The following is a 21,059-nucleotide window of genomic DNA, read 5'->3' as shown; positions in this document are numbered from 1 at the left end:
CTTTTAGCTAACATTACCTGCATCCAACAGCTTTACTCAACTCAGTCGGTTAGTTTGAGGGAAAAACTGTGAAAAGTTCTTTGCGTTTTGCTGGTTTGCTGCCATGAGTCTAACAAACACCTGAGTAGCTCTGCAGAGCAGCAGCAGGTCTCCTTCACTGCCTCACAGCGCGAGCGTCTCAGCGCTCATGTTGCGTTTGAAGGCGGCTCGGAAAAACAGGTTACGACGTGTCAACAACCGATTAAACAGTTTTAACTGCTGAAAAAAGTGGCAGAGGACACAGATATGGGAAGTACGGAAGCCCCTATTGTATCAAATTGATATAGGAATAACAGACAGTTTGCCACTCGGGTAAAAACAACAAACAGCTTCCAGTCCAGGAGGGGCACGGCGGTCTCTGTGGGCGGGCAATGACCCCCCCAACCCACCAATGCCCGCCCATGCCGCCGGGCCGTTTTCTCCGCTAGAACTTTACAGCTGTATAATTAGTCTTGTACAGAATTATCAAAGGACAACCAAAGAGAAATCTTCACCTGTTCAATACACTTACTAAACAGAGTCTGATGCGACGCTATCAGAAGATTAAATCGAAGACCCAAACGGCGTCTGTTCACTCATTCCACCTTCGCCCTCGTCTCCACAAAAACGAGCGGGTCTTTTCGGTCAGATTGAAAACCCGTTTGCGCTGCAGCTGGCTCACATAAAGAAAATCATAGCTTCATTTAGCCCAGTAATTTCTCTGAAGGCGAAACCACGAATGTGGAATACCTCGGGGGAGTTCGCCTTAGAAGAATTGCTGAAAGCAGAGATTATAATTTAGATAACCAAAAAAAGTAAGTCATAGGCAGCGTAATTATAGATAGTGCTCGATTTAAATGCGCCTTTGGAGCAGAGCATTTTCATCACAGGGCAAGGTGAAGAATCTTAAAAAAATTAAAATAAAACACAGCTAAAGAAAACGTTTATATTCGCATTCATCAAGTGAAGAAACAGAAGGGCACAGCTGTGGAAAACTCAAAATCAGCAGTGCTGCGAGGCAAGGATCTAAAAACTCTTTAAAATAGATCATCTTAGCAGAAATAAAAACACACATCGCCTCACTCACTCTTACTAGAACAAATGACCTAAATTCAAAAGCAGTCGACAGACAGAGAAACCAGAGGGGAACTCTTACAGAGGAGCTTTGTGTATTTTAGAGTTGAGAGATTCCACCATTAATCCTCCGTTCGTGCCCGTCACAAAAAAAAAAAAAACACATCTGAGTGATTTAAACCCGGTGAGAAATGGCTCAGTATGTTTCAAAACATCCTAGCATAAATAATCTCTAGATCCCAGCTCAACAGGAGCCGTTTCCACATCAGATCCACTCAATGTAGGTCATTTTCAACCAGGCTCTGGAGCCACTTCTTTAACATCATTGATTAGTTAAACTGTCTTCATGTCTATTAATGCTAACAAGTTATTATGTTTTGATAGATAAAAAAATTTCAAAGATGAGATGCAGACTGCCAGATTTCCTCATCTGTATTTTAGACAAAGAGCTTCAGACTAAAAGATCTTATTTTGAAAAGCCAAACATTTGACAGAAAACACTATTTTTTGTTTCCAGTTTGTGAGCCTAAATACCCCCGTTTCAGTTTAAATCATTTTCATTAGGAAAAGAAAGTTGAGTTGCATTATATTCACAACCTTTTTAGCTTGTTTATTTGATATAGATTTGTGTGGGCAATTTGTCTACAATGACTTGTACTACCTTTATTGTTTTATCCTGAGTGAAAATACTTAAATCACTGACAACATTTGCCTTTCTGAAATATTATGCCAATAGTTTTTCATTTATTAAACTGTAAATGAGAACTACGAATTCAATAGTTATAAAAAAAAATTTTTTCCACACTTAAAAAAAAAAAAAAAAACAAAAAAAAAATTATAAAAAAAAATTTTTTCCACACTTACAATAATATAAGGGTATGTCCTAAAGACTTAAGACAAAAGTTGTCCTTAAATATGATAGCATACCAGACAAGTTACAGTAGCTGCAGCATTTCATCACATCTATTATGCATTTCCAAACTTCATAGAGCTGGATCTCCGGTGACCCGCTGCTCTTCAAGCCTGACTGTCACTGTATTGCGCTACAGCTGGCCACTGTGGTCCTTGAACAAATCTCTGGTAGACATGAGTGAACCAGTTGGAGGGCAGCTCCAACCAGAAGCGGAAACAGGTGCAGGACTGATTTATGAGCCGTTACATCACACTGACAAAAGCCTGCAATGTACATTTTTCACTCCTGGACGGCGGAGCTGCGACTCGCATGTGGAGACGCAACAGCGACCCACTCGGCATGCAGCCTAAAAAGGACAGGAGAGGCAGGGAGGCCAGTCGGAGACACTAGAGGTGTCTACAGGACTCAAACTGCCGGGAAATCCTAAAGTTTTGGGTTCAAATCCAGCTTCCTCCTGTCACATGTAAATGCCCGTTACCCCATGTATCAGTTAAGTACTTTATGAAAACAAAGAGCTTTATGAAGTCAGTCAATTTACTATGTAGAAAACTAAGAAAACAAAATCATTTTAGAAATTGGCTAATTGTTAGGAGCTATGTTCGAGTTGGTTATTCTCATTCCTGCTACGCTGTGCGTGTTTTCTCTTTCCGTACTCCCCCTCCTGCGTCCCCCAGAGACTCGGGGATGCTCCGCTCGGAACATTTTATTTTCTGAACTGAAGCTGCGCTCGCGTAAACCTCCTTTAGATCTAGTTGTGCTCTGACCTGCCGCCCGTGCCTCCCGAGGTGACCTTTGCTTGCGGTGAAGTTGCATTAATCACCTGTGTGGGAGATAAACTGGGTCAACAGCACTCCAGTGGAACTGCGGGGCAATTTAGAGAAAAAAAAGAGAAAAGAAAAAAAAAAGTGCAGTTGCATGCCCTCTCTCCTCCTCCCTCATTTGCTTTCACTCTGCCTTATTTTCTGGCAACTCAGCAGGTATTAAAAACTGCTGCATCTATTTTAGATTTAAGTAGTGCATTAAGAAACACTATAATAATCAGCTTTGACTGTCCCTCTTTTTCTCTCTTCTTTCTCTGCGTTTCTCCTGCTCCGCAGCCTAATCCTACGATGCCCGGCTTGCTGGAAACAAAGGAGTCAGAGCAGACAAATGAGGCAGCCTATGGCTTATGACAGACCCCAAGAAAAACGATCGCATTTCCCAGCTCTCCCTCTGGTCCCGACTGTCCGGTCCAGCCTCCTCCTGCTGCTTCTCCAAGCCTCACCGCTCAGGAATCGTAACTGACAGCCGCAAGAAAATAAGCAAACATGTAAAGGAGAACAGCGGGGAGAAGGAGCGACGGTTTGTTTTTGTTTTTATTTACTGGTTTACAATGAGTCCAGGTGGAATAACAGGAATATTAATTTGTTTTATTTACTGGATGGATGTCTTTGCCATCCTTGTTTTGCCCCGTAAATCGCACTAAACCTTGGCAAGATGTTAGGATATATAGACACGATGGCTTCAAATTTGAAGTCAGGTTCGTAGCAATCATTCATCCAAGTTTCTGCCTTTCCCACCGTTACCAAAAATCTCATCGGTTAAAGGGGCAGTTCAGGTTAAAACATTATAAGATCTTGTAGGTCTGACTCTATTGGCATTTTCGTTTAGCGTAGTTTCAGATAAACTGGTCCTGGAAGCTGACGCTACGGGGCAATCAGGGAGGGATCAAGCAAACACTAAAGTCCCTGAAACGCCACAGCCATTATTGCATCGCAACAAACGTACAAGAGGGGAAATTACAAAACAAAATCTTAAAAACAAAAAGCAAATTAGTCAGTAAGTACCAAGTAATTTAAGAAGTCCTGAGAATTTAGATGCTGAGGACGAAAGTGGAAAACAGGCACTGTTTGACGAAATGTTTTTTGTCTGATATTAAAGATGGAACAAAACGCCTCCACTGAGACGAGCTCAGATACTTTGAATTAAGTCTGCAAAGTATTCCAAGAAACGATGGGCAGCAAAACTGAATGGTCATAAATCAGGGCCACGCTGTGGAAACTGCTCAGCCGTAGAGTGAACAAATTCCAGTGATAAGTTAAGGAAAGTACAGCCTGTAAAAAGCATCAACGCATGCCGGTAGACTGATTTGGTGGAAGTATTCATAGAACATCACCATAATAAAGTCACGGTAAAAAAAAACAAAAACAAAGTAGTTGATACAGAAAGTTTATAGATCCTGCAACAGCAGAAGGATTTGATTCAGAGGAAGATTCACCCTTCATCTATGGACCAAATTAGCAAGGCATGCTAGAAGAAACATCTTCATCCAGCACAAGACCCAGATACAACCAGACAGACTTTATCAGTTTTTCATGGGCCGATGTAATTAACATAGTAATTCACGCATTTAAGAAACTGTCATTAGCTGGCTTTGTCTGTATTAGAGCAAAAAAGGGAATCAATAAAGTACGTTATCATCAGCATAGAACAGACCCTCGCTTGTCATATCCCAATTATCCCTCTAAAATGGCAAAAAAAAAACAAAAAACAAAAAAACCGTTGCAAATACTGAAATACATGCTGTATTTACAGAAACAATTTGGCGAACAGAATCATTCGCAACAAATTATTTAGCAGCTGCAGCCGTCAGCAGGTCCAAAGCAGCTGCTTCATGTCCCTAACCGCTCCACATGCACAGAGTCGACATGAATTATCTTATCGGTTCGCAACCCAACAATGACAGACACTCAGGAGAGATCATTTGTTCAACAATCGGGATGGGAGTCGATCAGGTAAATGTGAAGTTGGGAGGGAAATGGGACGCCGGGACGGGGATGCTGGATCAAGACACATCTGCTGGCTGCTTGTATGGGGATATGCAGCAGCTGTTGCCAGGAGAAAAATGTGTTTTCATTGAAAGCCCCCCGGGACGAACATCGGCTTCCCAACAACAAACACAGTAAACCAGCTTAGTGGAGTGTAACAGAAGAATCAAGCCACTTTTCCTCAGTCAGTTATTTTTCCTCAGCTGCCAAAAAACATTTAGAACCGAGTTGCTGGGACAGATGAGAGAAACGAGTCTTGGCTCTTGTAAATGCCTAGCAAAAGTTAGAGATGAGCTTTTTTTTTTTTTTTCCTGAACAACAAACCCCAAGTTTGGCAAAAGTCCCTTTCTTTTCCAATCAATGCCCTCATACTTCCAGGCTGCTGTTGCCTGCAGCACAATGCGGTCCCGGCGATGGTCCTCGCCTCTCATCATTTATCCTGCAGGTAAGAAGACAGGCACAGTGGAACAAACACGAAGCGGCTTTGTGCTTTTCTTCAGGTGCCTCCTTTATCACTGCTGCTGTCTCATCAACCGCTGCCGTCCTATCAATATCGCCAGCAACCCCTTGGGGGTGGGGGGAGAGAATGTAGTGATGGCGGCTGGAAAGTACCGTCCGTTTATCTGTTAACATGACAACTTCAGCCACATCCGACGAGGCCAGGGCCGCTTCTACGTGGCGGAGGGGACAGACACCGCTGGCAGCATCTGCGGGATCGCAGATAGAAGTGATTCATTTACTTCTTCTGCGAGGAGAGCAAGCCAGCCTCAGGCGGTAGACGGTAATAGTCCATTAGCTCTGTGCCTCCAAAATAACTGCACGCTGCACCTTCTGGCTTACATGTAGCCCCTTTGAGTCTTAATGAATTTGCTTTTGTCTTCCGAATTTAAAGTTTATGACTCGAGGCTAACCTCTGTGCCGTGTAAAGGTGGTAAACCTCTGTTACGGTGCAGCCCTACTGGATCTGCCGAGCGCCGTCACCTGCTGGTTTGAGTGGCAGCCCGCAGAGATGCAAGTGTGTACAAGCAGATGGAGAAAGTTAAATATGTAGGTCATCCAGCCCCGGGAGTGCTGCGCTTACAGCTGCCAGTTGGCGATTCCGATCCAGAGCCTCATCTTTTGGGAAAAGGCAGCATGGCCCCTCACTTTTGGGGTCTACTCAGCTGTGCAGAGCACCTCAGATGGGCCTCAGATGAGAGTGTTAAGGGATGATGTCAGAGTGGTAGGGTTGCAATTTCTTTTCTCCCCTTCACTTCCAGCCCACCAGGGTTTCTTTCTTTCCCTTGCTTGGTTAGCTCTTTTCTGCTGAACTTCCTCTACGATTGTGTGGGTTTGAATTTGATTTACTTTTCGATACACACACACAAAAAATGACCACAAATGGTGAAAATCATGTCTACAACGGAAGATTTTTAGCTTGATCAGCGCCGACATGACCAGCAGGTCCGGAACTCAAAACTCAAAACTCTGATCTTTTTCTGATCAGTGAACACACCATATGTTGTTGTCTGTTGTACTTTTCCCCCCCTTCTATCCTTTCCATTACCTCTTTGTCCTCATCGCCGTTGGTTGTTGCTCGAAATCTTTCTCTCAACAAAATCTTTTGATGTGCATGCTGTTTAAGAAAGGATTTTGATCGCTCTCATCTCTCGTCTTGAATAAGCTTCCATCCACGTTGGCAAAGTACCTATAATATATAGTCAGCAAATAAATAAAATAACCAGAGTGGAGTTTCAAAATCCACTCTTAAAATGGAACCACGCACTATTAAATCCAATAACTATAATCTGTACTATGTCCTAGTGAAAAAAAACAAACAAACAAAAAACCAGTGTGAAAGCAGAAATTGCTGCCAAGGTGTGTGCTTGAGGATGCGGAGGAATACCTGGGGTGAAGCTGAGAGGTAGTGAACACAGACATAATACTTTTGTTGAAAAGAGGAGCGCTTTAGGAGAGGCCACACTGGATTTTTGTGAGGGGAACTTCCATGCACACCACAGTGCAGACAGTAGTGAGGAAGACTTTTACTTTCATCTTATCTGAGACTCTGCAGAGAGGGAGCTCTGATAAAATCAGTCAAGTTTATTTGTACAGCACATTTCAGCAGCAAGGCAGTTCAAGGTGCTGTACATAACAAAAACAACAAAAAACCCAACAATATTATAAAGAAAACACCATGCGTAAATTGAAAAGGAGATCTCCAGTTTGTATTTGTTTTATTTTTATTGGTTCTCAAATTGAAAGTAGAATTTCTTTTAAAAGTTAAGCTCCATCAGTCATAAAATGTCAGACTGTTCCATAAGTTCCCAATAGAGCACTTCACTTTCAGACTTCAGGTTTCACCAGTGTAGTTCCTAGAGCTCATAAAAGCAGAATGGTAGGCTGCTATCAGATTTGTGTGCTTTACGGCCAGTCTTAGCGTCTTATGTTTAAAAAACTTGTAATTAGAGGCAATAAAGTAAAAACTGAGCTACCTCGTTACCAACCCGGCTCGTCCTGCGAGACATACAGTCTGTTATTTTCTCTCCCGCCACTCTATTTATGCAGCATTTGCTCCAATCGTCACCGTTTACTCTCGTCCGTTTGTTTTCAATTTGCAAAACGCCTGCATGTGCTGGAGTTTCCATGTTTCTGTGTGTCTGTCCAGCTGGTCCCAGCAGATGGTCTGCGTCCGCTGGAAGTCTCTTCCAGTTGAAGGAGATCGCTTCCTCTCCGTTGTTGCCTCGCGCACACCCAGGACACATCACCGTCTTAATTTGACTGTCGCTTCTGACTCTTTGGTATTATAATCCGACTACATGATCAGGAAATGAAAGGGTGTAGGACACTTTGTCCTACACCTACAACAGTGTCCTACAACACTGTTGTAGGACACTTTGAATCGAATTGCCACAAGATGGCAATTTTGGTGAAGCGATATTAGAAATGTAATTGTTCTTGAAAAACGTTTATTGTTATGTTTCATGATAATGAATAATACCATGAAAATGAGCATTTTTTTGTGTCTTTGAGCTGGATTTCTTCTTCTATTTTATTTAGCACAAAAAATTACATCCATTTTAATCAGAACTGCATAAAGAGGCCACGGTCATTTGACAAATTCAGGGACATTCAGTTAATTTTGCACAATAACAGACACCATGTTCAAATAAGCAAACAGAATATAGGTATGCAGCAGAAAACATTTCTGCCACAAAGTTTAATTTATTTTATGGGGCTCATCTGTGATAGAACAGCAACAATTTGAATGAAGCGGAAGTTATGCATTTTATTCGTTCCCCAGGAAGATTTAGGATTAGAGTAATCTTCGTTTTAACATGTTTCTATAAATTATATCAACTTAAGTCTGGACTCTGGATGTAAAGGACTGATGTGGAGGGACGTAATGAATGGAAAAGATGATAAATCCTTAAAACACTGAAGGAAAGAAAAGTTGGTCAAAAGTTGGCCATGAAGGGTTTGACTGCTCTAATTGCACTAAAATTTTTCCAACTGATTATTGCAAAAACATTTACATAACTTGAATCATGGTAGTTTTTCTCCAACTAAAAACAGCAAAACTATTTTTTTCTCAAAATCATTTTTTTTCTTTGTTGTTTTTACCAATTAACACCTTCAATTGAATCTTATTTCATATTAGAATGAAAATTGTTTTAAGTCTAAATCTGCCAGGAGTATTAATAACTATGAGCTCGGCTGTATTTGAGCGCAAAAGGACCAACAAGACTTGTGTTTCGTTTCCAGGCTGTTGATCAGTGGCTAATCAAGCGTCAGCAATGCTTAAACTGTCAAATGCAGAAAACACATCTTACTTTGGTGCAGACTTCAACTACAGCAACAAAAACTATGTCAGTTTTAGATTTGGTTATCTCAGCCGAATCTTTGCAGCAATAGAGGAGAACTGATGATCTGCCCCCAGCTGTCCTGTTTACTGACACCGAACCGGAGTCTGATTGAAGAACGGCGTCGGCCCGCTGCAGTTTTGCTCTCCACGTGTGAAAATGAATTAGCATTTTCATCTACGGAAGCTACAAACAGGCAAGAATAAAGTTATTTGCACGAGAAATGGAATTAAACACTCCCCAGGGAGCCTCCAAATGTGAGAGAGACGGGATTCGATGCGAACGCGACTTGTACCTCACACTCAGTGAAAGAGTGGATTGAGTTACTCTTTACACCCAAATGTCTCATTTCAATAATAAGTGTCAGAATAAAATACGGGCTGAGGTCTGCTACAGTACGGCCCTTATGACTGCATAAATCACTCCTCGACAGTCACCGTTACTGTCCCAGTGACTCCGGCAACGCTCCAGTGACATGAAACAGAAAGAGAGCGCAGCGATGCCACGGGGGAAATCTGAAAATCACCTCAACATCTCTACATAAACCAATGCGCAGGCCTCCTTTAACCCCTCCAACCACATAAAACACACCCCACCAGGCCCCTGGGTTATCTTTCACATTAAAAGGGCCAGCGTGCCGCTGCCGAGGTTTAATGCCCGCAGAACATTTGATGAATTCTGCCAATTTTCCTCTCTGAGCACCAATCTTGTGTGGAGCACTCCCTTTATTGCAAAACTCGCTCAAAGTGTATCACCCCTCTCAATATGCTCTGAAATTCATCGGGCGCCTTTTTATGTGTGTTTATTATCCAATCTCTCGCTGTGATCGTTCGGTACAAGGACGGCTATTTTAGGAGGACAAAGGCAGAGGAGATCCCACACGCCAGCTCTCCTCTCTGCGTTTTGTCGAGCAGCCGAGGCGGTGGAGAGAGAATCATTTAACGATTCACTGCTGCCCCATATTTGCGGATGTGATTAGCATTTTTTTTTATTATTATTATTGTATTTAATTGCCATAATCTAACTGTAGATCTGCTTGCTCTACTACCTGTTACCCCGGTACTAAAAATGTTCTCATCCGTAAAAACAAAGTTATGAACAGTCCGTCTGTTCGCAACAAACAGGAACACAGAATTTTGTTTTGCATAAGGGTCAATAAAAACGAGAGGCGTACACAGTGTACGTCTCTCGTTTTTATCGTTCCAGCTCCTCGTCTCGTCGGAAAGCGGGGCCACCAATGAGAAGAGAAATGAGCTACTAATGTCCTCATAATAACCCGAGGAGGAAGCTACCACCTCAGCTAATTGCTGAGTTTTCAGAAGGTGATGGTCAGACTATAAACAAACTCACACGTGTTAATGGATATGACCTGATAAAGAGCATGGTCATTAAATCATCCTGTGTGGACTGTATGAAAATGCCATGGCTCCCAAGATGGACGGCAGATATTTCCCCTTAAAGTCCAGTTGATTAACTACAGACCTGTGATCTAAAGTGGACAGTGTTCACACCATTCTGTGTTTTATCACAAAAGAATCCAGAACTTCTGTCTATTTCATTGTTTTAAAAAAGGGCACATAATCCGCAAACATTTTCACAAAAATAATCTGAAAAGTGTGTTATGCAAAAATCAGCCTCGTTTGTTGTTAAAATTAGAGCTTTGTGTCTTCGTTTATCTAGTGCTGCTCATCTAGAAACTAAAGATTTGTGCCAGTGAATAACTCCAGTTCAGTCCACTGTCCACAGCTGCGGGCCTGGAAAGATCCAGTTTTTTTTTTTTGTTTGTTTTTTGACATTGTTTGCTAATGATATACATTTCCCTCATCAATTACGCAACTCATATGACTGATAGATTTACAATAATAATTCACTTTTTATATGATTTAACTGGTATCTTTACCCTGAAACTGTATTTTAACAAGTACATTTGTCATTTTCCTCTTTTTTACTGGCAGCCATCGATGCTCAACTAAATTATCTCCAAAGTATAATACTGCCACCACCATGTTTCACTGCTGTCATCCGACTAGAGCACCTTACAAATGCTTTTTCCCCATCTATGGTTTGTAACAAACATAATTTCTTATAGCTTATTTTTTATGGGGTTTTTTCTGCTCTTCTTCCAAAAATTCCCAATTTATGGATTGTCCGATGAACCGTGGCCATTATCTGCTACATTGCACTTGTCCCATTCCCATGACGGACTGAACATGATGTTGTGAGACGGTAAAAGCTCAGGGTATGATTTTATACCCCACTTTCACTTCTTTTCTGAAAACAATGCCACTACAAACTGCATTAGAGACTAAGTTACTCAAAGGTGCATTTCAAATGTACGAATTTAGCGACTCCTGAAGATGACGCACTGGATTTATTAAGAGGAAAAGAGGCTGAAAACAAAAAGATTTTCCCCTCCACGTCACATTTATTCAATACAACAGCATGTACTGTGATTGTAACGAGACAACATATAGAGACTCAAGGCGTGTGAACACTTTTGCGAACCACTGGAAACAAGTACATTGACTTAAATGGAGTCATTTTTCGGTTAGGGTTGGAAGAAGAGATTTTTTATGTTATTTTGGGCTCCCATCCAAAGATTCAATCTTTTGATAGAACGTTGCATATGCAGCAGTTTCCCCCCCTATCTCCAGCTTTAGCTCCTGTTATGCTTATGATCACTTCTGCGTGAAATTACATCAGCAGAGTATTCCTATTTGATCGTAGATAACGCCTGGATGTGAGATGATTGCATTAAAAGTCCTATTTTATCTGTTTTATGAGGTTCTGCAGCAAAGTTCTGAAAGAGGGAGGCAAGTTAATTAGCCAGTTCAAGGTTAATGATAGATGCAGGGTTTATTTTTCAAAAAAAGAAAAAAAAAGAAAAAAGAGAGATTTACACACGGACAGCTAATCTGAGTGCTTAACTTGAAAGATCTCGCCATCTTAGAGGTAGTTAATGTGCAAAGCGCGGGGAATCAAATTAGGAGGAACATTTGCATTCGGTGGGGTAAGTAACTTATAAACGAGCAGCTTTTTTTAGTGATAACTGGTAATTGGTTTCTGGTGGGAGGGGGTGTTTGGATGATGCAGAGCAGAGCAGCAAAATGGCAAAGCTGGCATGAAAAGACATTGGAGTAACATTGCCATCCATTTGATAAAAACACCTCTTATGTGCTGGAAATAAGAAACAAAAGGAAAGCCGTTCAACACTTTCAGCACACAACAGAGATATAAAATAATAGAATTTATTGCAAATTGGTAAAACAATCCTTTCATAGACAGATTCAGTTTAATAATATATGACTGCAGATTGTATATTTCTTTCATTTTATGACAAGTCAGCTGAATAGACACGTTATTATTGATTATGGACAGGGTTTTAGCAAATTACTTTTTTTTTTCTTTTTTGTTAAACTAGAGGAACGTGTTCATATGCAAAGACAAATGTTTTATGCCTCATTGTCTGCAAATTCACAGGAACGTGCACTGCAGCTGACACCGTCAGCAGGTAGCAGCAGAGATGGCATGAAGCACCAGTGCCTTACAGAGACACGCTGGAAAGTGGCAATTTGTTTCCTTCACGTCTGGTATTCTCATCCTGGCAGCGGAGGCAATTAACACTTGATAAGCGCTATTTACATAATGCCAAACACACTTAATTACTACAAAGGCTTCCCATCCGTTTCCCAAACACCTCTCTAACAGGATCTTTGTCTGCGTGTGTGCGCGTGTGTGCGTCATAGTGGCGGATTTGGGGAAACGGAGCGGGTGAGGTGGTGACGCACAGGGCTCTGACGGTGGAAACAATTAACAGCGGATCTTTGAGAGGTCAATCAGGACCCCTGTAGCTGTCCACCGATCTGCCTGTTGAGCCGATAACAGCAGGTCCGCTCAGGTGGAGGGGTCAGGAACAGAAGAGGGGAAACAAAGTGAGAAGGACTGGAGCTAAACGTTAGCCTCCCAAAATATTTAATCAGGACCAAAAAACTTCCTGGACAGATGTCATTTGGTCCGTGTAGTTAATGTTTCATTTCTGGAACTTTTCTCGAGTTCCTGAAATTCCTCTGGCTGTTCGTAAACTCTTCACCACAGACGATAAGGATGCTTGTTAGCACACTAGCAAACAGTTCTAATAATTTATATCTATGTGACTATCTATCTATGACTCTATCTACTCCATCTATGTTACTAGATTTCAACAGATTATAGGTTTTCCTTTTTTTGGCCAAGACAAACTGATTAGAGACGACATCTGAAAATGTCTTCAGCGCTTGTATTAGCAGTTAGCACATTTGGTACACTTGACATTAGGGAGAGCCTTCCCTTAACTCAGAGATTTCTAAATGCATTTATAAATTTCAAAAAGGTTGAAAGTTTGAAAAGATAAAATGCAGCAATTTTCCTGTACGATCAGCTTTCAGCCGGCCTTCTCGGTCAACTCGCCTTCTCGTCAATTCAACAGAAATTCCACAAGGCACGCACAAATTGACATCCTATGACAGATGGCTCCTTTCCTTACCAAAATGTCATGTAATGAAAAATGGAAAAGTACTAAATGGTGAAGGGAAGATATGACCAAGCAGCTGCCAAAGTCTAGCTCAGACCTTTAGAACAGCATGCCTCTGTAGAACATGGTTTTCTTTTTTTAAGGCGGAGAAGAAGAGGTATTATGTACTTTCCAGGCACACAGTGCAATTTTATACCACAATCAAGTAACTGTGACCTTCAGTTGTTTTTCAGAAATATAATTTACTACGGAGCCTCTAAAGGGTCATGAAGGCAATAAAAAAAACAAACAAAAAAAAAAACAAAAAAAAAACTCTCTTGCACACAAGAAAGCATCCAGTCCACCTCATTGTGCTGGGGGGGAGAAAGTTTTCTCTTTTTTTTTTTCTTCAATGTCCCTTTCTGTAACTTACTGTGTACAGCCTTGTGTGTCTTTTCAACAACACACAAGGTTGTGTTGTTGAAGAATTTAGTGTAGATAGTCAAACCTGTTATCTTTAATGTTTTACATTAAACTCAAAGAGGATTTTTTTTATGCCATGTAAACATTTTGATATAGTAAAGTTTTGTTTAGTGTTAATAATATCGAAAAGACAAGAAAGATGACACTGACCTTCACTACTGTCTTTGTAATTTGACAAAGAACCACAGGAGTGCGACTGGAATCACCTCACAAATAACAGCAAAAGTTTCTGAAATGCAGGTCCCAGATAATAAAGACATCACCTGTCCTGCTGAAGGAAGTGCTTAGGCCAAAGACTGAAGACACAAAGATAGAGAACAGTTAAAAAAAAAAAAAAAAAGCAAAGCCATTACTACTCAAGGACACACAGGAGTAAAAAAAGATCAAATCCCCCCTCCAAAAAAACAAAAAAACAAAAACGAAAGATAATCTGCCCAATTAAGGTGGCATTTCGGATGAGACGGTGATGAAGGCAATGATAATAACCTCATCCATGTAAAGTGCAGTGGCACAATGCATGATTACGAGAAAGGACATTATCGGAGGAGAGTGATCGCAAGTGTAATCAATCTACTTCACAGCTCCCTGTTGCGCCGTTCGTAGCACGGCAAAAGTGGCAGCAGGAGAGGAAGTGAGAGGATGTATGTAGGAGTCGGTGGCTTCCTCTCAGCCTCCTTTGGTCTCACTCCTCTGCATGAGCTCCAGTCAATAGGCAGCAAAGTGTGAGGAAATTGGATACAAGTCAGTGTTTGCTCCTGTGTCCTGATTACACAGATGAAAGAGAGAAGATGGAAATGATATTCAAGGAAACGTACAATTTGCTCGGTAAATATTGTGCCCGAGTACATTTGACAACAAACGTACGGTTTGCAAAGGCAGGAGCTTCACAAGCGAGTTTGATTAATCATTATTTACTGATCAAAGAGCGTACATCAATGAGTAATTAACGATTGCTTATTAATTTAAGCAAAGTTCAAACACTGCAAGGACTATGCTGCTGATTGATTCCAGGAGAAAAGTAATTTAAAGATAATATGTTGGCAGGTCGAATATCGTGGTAATTAACCTGAAATTATTTACCAGTAAAGTCTTTGAGGTTTTCAATGACGAACTTCACTTACTGAAGTTTTTCCTTGGTTTTTTTTGTCTTGTTGGCTTCTAAATGTAAAAACATATGAAAAAAAAACATAACCTTGCAGTGTAAGGTTGTAAAATACTTTGCTTTCATCTTATCTACTGTTTACTGTGTGTGTGAGAGAGAGTGTTGAATCAAAAAGTAAAGTTTGGATCATTTCTGTCTACATTTGGAGTCAACTTTAGACACGAGATATAAATCATATCTGCAGATTTGAACTGACTACAGCCACAATCTTTTGAATTGTGGCTGTAGTCAGGTTTAAATGTAAGATAAGGAGATTAATTCTCCGAGGGAGCTTGAAGCACAGCCACTGCTGTTCTGTGTCCAGAGTAATCTGGGGAGATGTTCTCAAGCATTTGACCAGGATGTCTCCCGAGTGCCTGTCTTTGTCCCTGGACCAGACCCAGAACACGTTTAAAGGACTTCTTATCCCCGACGGCCTGGAAATAACTTTGGATCAAAACAGAATGAATTAGTGCTGCTCTGAAGACAGTTATCTGGATTCCCCTCCTGGGCCTGTTACCTCTGTGGCCAGATAAGTGGAAAACAATGGCTGGATGAATAAAAAAAAACAACAACTGATATCTGAGTGTTTGATCACAGCTCTGAGTTAATTAAGGAAAACTTGTCATTTTCGATCTCAGACGTGCTGCTGTGATTGTTGAATTTGTGAAATAGTCAGACGCTACCAAACAAAAATAAAAACCAAGTCGGTCTTTTCTGGATTTCACCCAAATCCAGAATGTGGATGTAATAAAACACCTGTCAAACATGTTTACATGACCTGGAGCTTTGCGTGGTAAATGAGCTGTAGCATTTGCTTTGCTCTATTGCTGCAGACTGCGTTAATGAAAAAAAAAAAAAAAAAAAAAAAAGTCCACCTGGCGACTTTAATATATGCAAAAACAATCCAACAAACCAGTGTTGATTAAGAACACCTGGTGCTGCTGTTTTCTTGAAGAGCGCTCCCAGGGACGAGCGCGATGATTTACAACCGATACGCGGCGAGATCTCTGATTAATGACACCCGCCATAACCCCGAGTTACTCCAGAAGAGAGAATGAAAATGTGCTGATGAACATCAACTGGTGGAGGCTGCTCCAAAACTGCACTCATTAGCTGGCACTTCGGAAATGTACGTTACAAGGAGCAGTCGAAGTGAATCCGCTGACTGTGTGAACAGAGAGGGGAATGTGGAAATAATATGCACGAGTGGAGGGTGGGCGGCTGGGGGGGTTCACACTGTCACGGGAACCATAAGCAGGGCACATATGTGATGACTGGGCTGTATGTTTGGTTCCTCCTGCTCTCTGAGGCTCTGTGGGTGTTAAAAAAAAGCGATTCTTCATGCTTCTGATCATTCATTTACTCTAATTTCTGAGATGAGGAGGAGACGGCTGCAGCGCCCCGCTGTGTTACGCACTCTCCAGTTCAATCCGAGGCAGATTTATTGTCCGACTTGTAATGAATGCCGCAGCACACAGATTCCATTTTGCTTCACAAGGCTTTATTACTGCAATCGGAAGGCCGGGATTAAAGTTTTAATCTGCCGTTAAGTGCCGTCGCAGATGCGGAGGGGTTCTAGTAAGGCACCTACCCGAAGCCCACACCTGGCCTGCGCCGACAGCTGCAGAGCCGTCATCTGTCCTGATGCACAGGCAGGAACTCGAGTGCAATGTAGAGGGAGGGTAATGAAGCAAGCAGAATAAAGTGAACACTGAAAGAATATCAGAAGGGACAGCATGAGGTCCAAACGAGAGTGATAAACAATTGCCACTTTTCCACAATAGTCGCTTATTGCAGCATAATTTGCTCTGCTTCTCTGCTTGGGTTTTCATTTCTCCGCGCCCGACTTCACAAGATCCTATCAGGAATCCGTTGAAAATTTTAAAGGCAGTTCACATTATAGCAAAGCTGCAGCATCTGTTGTCAGCATCACTTAGTGCGTTTGTGTTCGCCCATGGAAAAAGCAGGTCTGCCCAAGGTACACGTTGAATTATTAATATATTTGGAAAGTGTGCTTTCTAAGCTTTACAACGATTTTTAAACGATAGAAAGCTGAAACTACATTCAACAACTGCATCATGGCACAGCTCAGACTGAGGAGTTCTCTCCTCTGGTTTCTGGTAAATGATCGTCTCACTGTTTTGAGACCTTCTGGCGTTAAGTTTGTCTAAATGCCAAAGGTCATTAAGACAAACTATTAAGAGTTAGGGTTGTTCTAAACTCTCTTGAGCTAGAAAATCCTTGTTTATCTTTTGTTCATTAAGAAAAAACCCCATAAAAACAGTGGTGGTACAGTTGGCAGCACTGTTGCCTTGTAGCAAGAAGGTCCTGGGTTTAAATCCCACAGGAAGGAGCTTTTTGCCTGTAGTTTGCATGTTCTCTATTGTGCATGAATGGCTTCTCTCTGGGTACTCCAGCTTCCTCCTACAGTCAAAATGACATGACTGCTGGGTCGACTGGTCATCCGTAGGTAGGAGTGTGTAAAACAGCTCAATTCTGGTGAGAGTTGAGCACAACAAAGATCAAAATTATCCAGCAAAAGGGGAGAAGATGCGTTAAAGTCTAAAAGGACACTAGAGTGAACAGTATTTTAATCATACTATAAAGCCGCTGGTACACCAGATACTCTCCACTGAGGGACAATAAAGGGTATTTCTACTCCATACTCTTCACAAATATTAGGTAATCTACATAAACATGGTGAAGTAAACTAGGAAAATGTTGGGGGGTTTTTTCCCCCCCTTCTTTTTTTGTCAGACTGGCTGTTGTTCTCTTTCCAGACAGGACAACTTCACTAAAGGACCGGCAGCAGAAATAAAACCTTTTACAGAAATTCACAAAAACGTAGCTTTTGTCTTTCATGGAACAGATTGGGATTTCCTGATGCAAAGTTAAGAAAAAAAAAAAAAAAGAATATCAACAGTTATAGATTTCATCCAAAAAAACTACACCTGGTTTACTTGGATCATATATTCCCGTCCACGGGTCAGTGCAAAACAGTTTATTTTCACACCTTTAAAGTAATACTCACTTTCCTACATTTCCTAGTTAAACGTTGTTTCACAATCGTTATGATGCTTTTACGATATAAAGCACTTTGAACTGCTTTGTTGCTGAAATGTGCTCTACAAATAAACGTGAATTTAACTGAGTTGCAGAGACAACAGGCATGAAAGCATAAACTCTCTCCTCACAATATTACAACCTAAATTAATTCTATATTATTTAATCAAACCATTACCCTACTTGAACCCAGCTTTTAATGACTGCAGCTCTAATGCACATGCTTGATAATTGGATCTTATGAAATGTGACAGATCATAATCCCTCATAAAACTAATTCTGAGCGACATCCTGCTGGCAGGTTTTAGCTATTGGCAGATAATGAAATAAGGACTTTAAATCGTCTGTGGTCAAAATGGGTAAAGGGCGTCTCCAAATTAATACAGCCTTGGTAAAACTAGTCCCATGGCTGATGGATGCATTTCAAATCTGCAAAAGTCAAAACACAAATACTCCAAAAAACGATAAAGACGCAAAAAGGCAAAGGGATTAAACAATCACTTCTCCACAAAACGTCTCTGCTATCATAAACTCTCCCCCTTCAAAATGTGGCTTTATACCATCAAAGGTACCCTGCGACTTACTTTGGGAAAGTCGAAGTGCAAGGACACAACAATCTGCCACAAATTAATTTCTAAGAAGGAATGAGACTTTCACTGACATCCCCCTTTAAGTTTGTTTTTCTTGCCTTAAAAAGTAATTCCAACATCAGACATATTGCTAAGGGAGTTAAGCACCAGTTACATTACACCAAAAGTCCGTTTGTTCCTGCTTTTAGAACAGTATGCGGCGTCGGGCGAGCCACTAGTTTCGTTTGTACAGTGGCTGCAGCTTGGCAAAGACGCACAACTCCATGTGGAGCCAATGTAACACTAGAATGAGACCAAATGGCTCTCTCCATTGGAAAGCTGTGAGAAGGAAGCAAGAGGGGATTGGTGGAGGGCATCTGCTCAACATTTACCTAGCTATTTATAATTAGATAAGAGCAACTGCTCGGGAGCAAAGCGTCTGTTCTGCTGTGATTTAAAAAAAAAAAAAAAGTTTTAAGATTCGGAGACGAGAAGGTGAAAGTCTGAAGACGTTTAAAGATGCCAGCAAAATTCGAACCTCGAAGTAAATAAACACGAAGCGTGTACTGAATATTAAGTCTTCTGGCAGAGAGGAAGTTGGTTATGAAAAATGCTAATTGGGTCCCACACAGCAGTGGGGCCAGCCTGTTAAAACCTGTTCACATCTGTCACTGCTGGGTTTCCATTCTAAATCTGCTTTGCACATTAAAACACACACAAACATCAGCTCAAACTGAGCAAATACAGCAGCGTCGTTCTCGCCACAGAAATGTGACGTTAGTGTTAATGTAATTATCACACAAAATTTACTTTTAAGCTAAGACAATACAGCAATGTTGTCGTGCATCCCAGTCATCTTTGTGGTAGTTGTTTAAATAATCTATGCCAGTAATTAGGTAGTAAAAAAAAAAATTATCTGGTTGACGAAGCACTAAGTTTTAAGTTTATGCACAGACATGAGTTTTTATTGGTCAGTTGTAGGTATCAAGGTGTAGAAAGATTAAAACTTATGATTTCAAATCTACAAAAATTATCCATCAAATCGTTCCTGCTGTCTGAGGTTCAAAGTTATCTTAATGAGAAACTGACTGCAGGTTTCTCCTGTTATACGGAGCCTATAATTCATCCATCCATTTTCTTTACACCCTTGTCCCTCAGTGGGGTCGGAAGGGTTGCTGGTGCCTGTCTCCAGCTAACGTTCTGGGCGAGAGGCGGGGTCACCCTGGACAGGTCGCCAGTCTGTCGCAGGGCAACATAGAGACACACAACCATGCGCACACACACTCACACCTAGGGGCAATTTGGAGAGGCCAATTAACCTGACATGTTTTTGGACTGTGGGAGGAAACTGGAGTACCCAGAGAAAACCCACGCATGCACAGGGAGAACATGCAAACTCCATGCAGAAATACCGGGGCTGGGGATTGAACCCAGAACCTTCTTGCTGCTCTACCAACTGCACCACTGTGCAGCCCTGCACAGTGGGCTGCACAGCCTATAATTCAGTTACCTTTAATTTAAATCTCTTGTTGTAAATATCAGCCATTTCTTTTGTGGAAATGTAAAATCTGGTAAAAGCTTGGAGCGACAGCAGTCACTCAAAATTTAAATTTACAATTATAAGATTGGAATCAAGAATAATTTCATTCATTATTGAGAATGGTGTAAATATTTAAAAAGTAATCTTGAAGTAAAATGTTTTCATTTTTTTTAGAAATACTGTCCAATTCACTATGAGAATATTCCTGGTTGAATTAAAAGAAAAATAAACTAAACCACCAATCGATATGAAAGTAAATTTGCTTTAATCTTTAGGAAAAGCTACGGTGTGAGGGAGATGTGTGGCTCAGTGCCAGAGCAAGTCTGCCTTCAGAAAAGGCTGCAGTTGTAGATGCAGTGGTCCCAAAAACACCACATACTGCTGCACACTGTTGGTCAGCTGGCAGAAAGAAGTTGTTGTTTGTTTTCTCATTCTTACAGGAAAGCCCAGAACTTTTTCCAAACCTTTAGGTCTGGAATAGTTCTGGTAAAAAAAACAAAAAAGCAAAAAAAACAAAAACAGAAATGGTGATGGTGTGGAAACAAAACAAATGCTAAAAATCACTTATTCTACAGTAGCACTGTTTTAAAACTAAAGTTAACGTCAAACGTGACTACAACATAGGAACATACAAGGTATTGGAGCAACAAACTTGCATAAATTATACTGGTTTGTTCTGATTCTAGTCGCAAAGACAAGAGAGAAAAAGCAGGAATAAAAATCGGCACAAATATTCAGCTACATTGACACAAAGTTCCCCGCCACAGTTGCAGGCCTTCTCCTAGGAAAACCATTTTCTGAAATTGGAGTTCCTATAAATCGCAGATTCACCTGGGGCCATCAGAGAGGATATGTGTGGGGGGGAGTAAAGGTGCAGACTTGTCAAACATAACACGGAGAGGAAACCGAACTTCCTCAACTGTAGAGCTGCCAGATTCATTTTTTGTGCATGAGAGCATAGATTTTTTTCTGAGCAGTCATGATAGTTTCCGACTCCGTCTTGAGATTTCCTCTCTCCCTAGGCTAATTCAGTGCTGAGCCAGAAACCTCTGTTACAGCAGTAAAAAGGCACTAACCTGATCACACAACTTAAAAAAAAAACACACACATGCGTAAC

At 41.1% G+C, this 21,059-nt stretch overlaps 1 protein-coding gene and 1 long non-coding RNA gene across 2 annotated transcripts in view; one reads left to right on the top strand and one right to left on the bottom strand.

The window, feature by feature from the left end:
- Positions 1–21,059, bottom strand: part of LOC103134429 (PDZ domain-containing RING finger protein 4) — a 60,429-nt gene that overhangs the window by 24,625 nt on the left and 14,745 nt on the right. The gene's annotated exons all lie outside the window — the stretch shown is intronic.
- On the top strand, positions 213–19,780 carry LOC107835641 (uncharacterized). Its single transcript, XR_001661450.1, has 3 exons — positions 213–351; positions 6,714–6,718; positions 19,766–19,780. It is a non-coding gene; the product is annotated as an uncharacterized LOC107835641 (long non-coding RNA).

The sequence above is a fragment of the Poecilia formosa genome, unplaced genomic scaffold (assembly GCF_000485575.1).
Source record: "Poecilia formosa unplaced genomic scaffold, Poecilia_formosa-5.1.2 Scaffold17, whole genome shotgun sequence".
Lineage (NCBI taxonomy): Eukaryota > Metazoa > Chordata > Actinopteri > Cyprinodontiformes > Poeciliidae > Poecilia > Poecilia formosa.
This window is presented reverse-complemented; position numbering and strand designations above follow the sequence as displayed.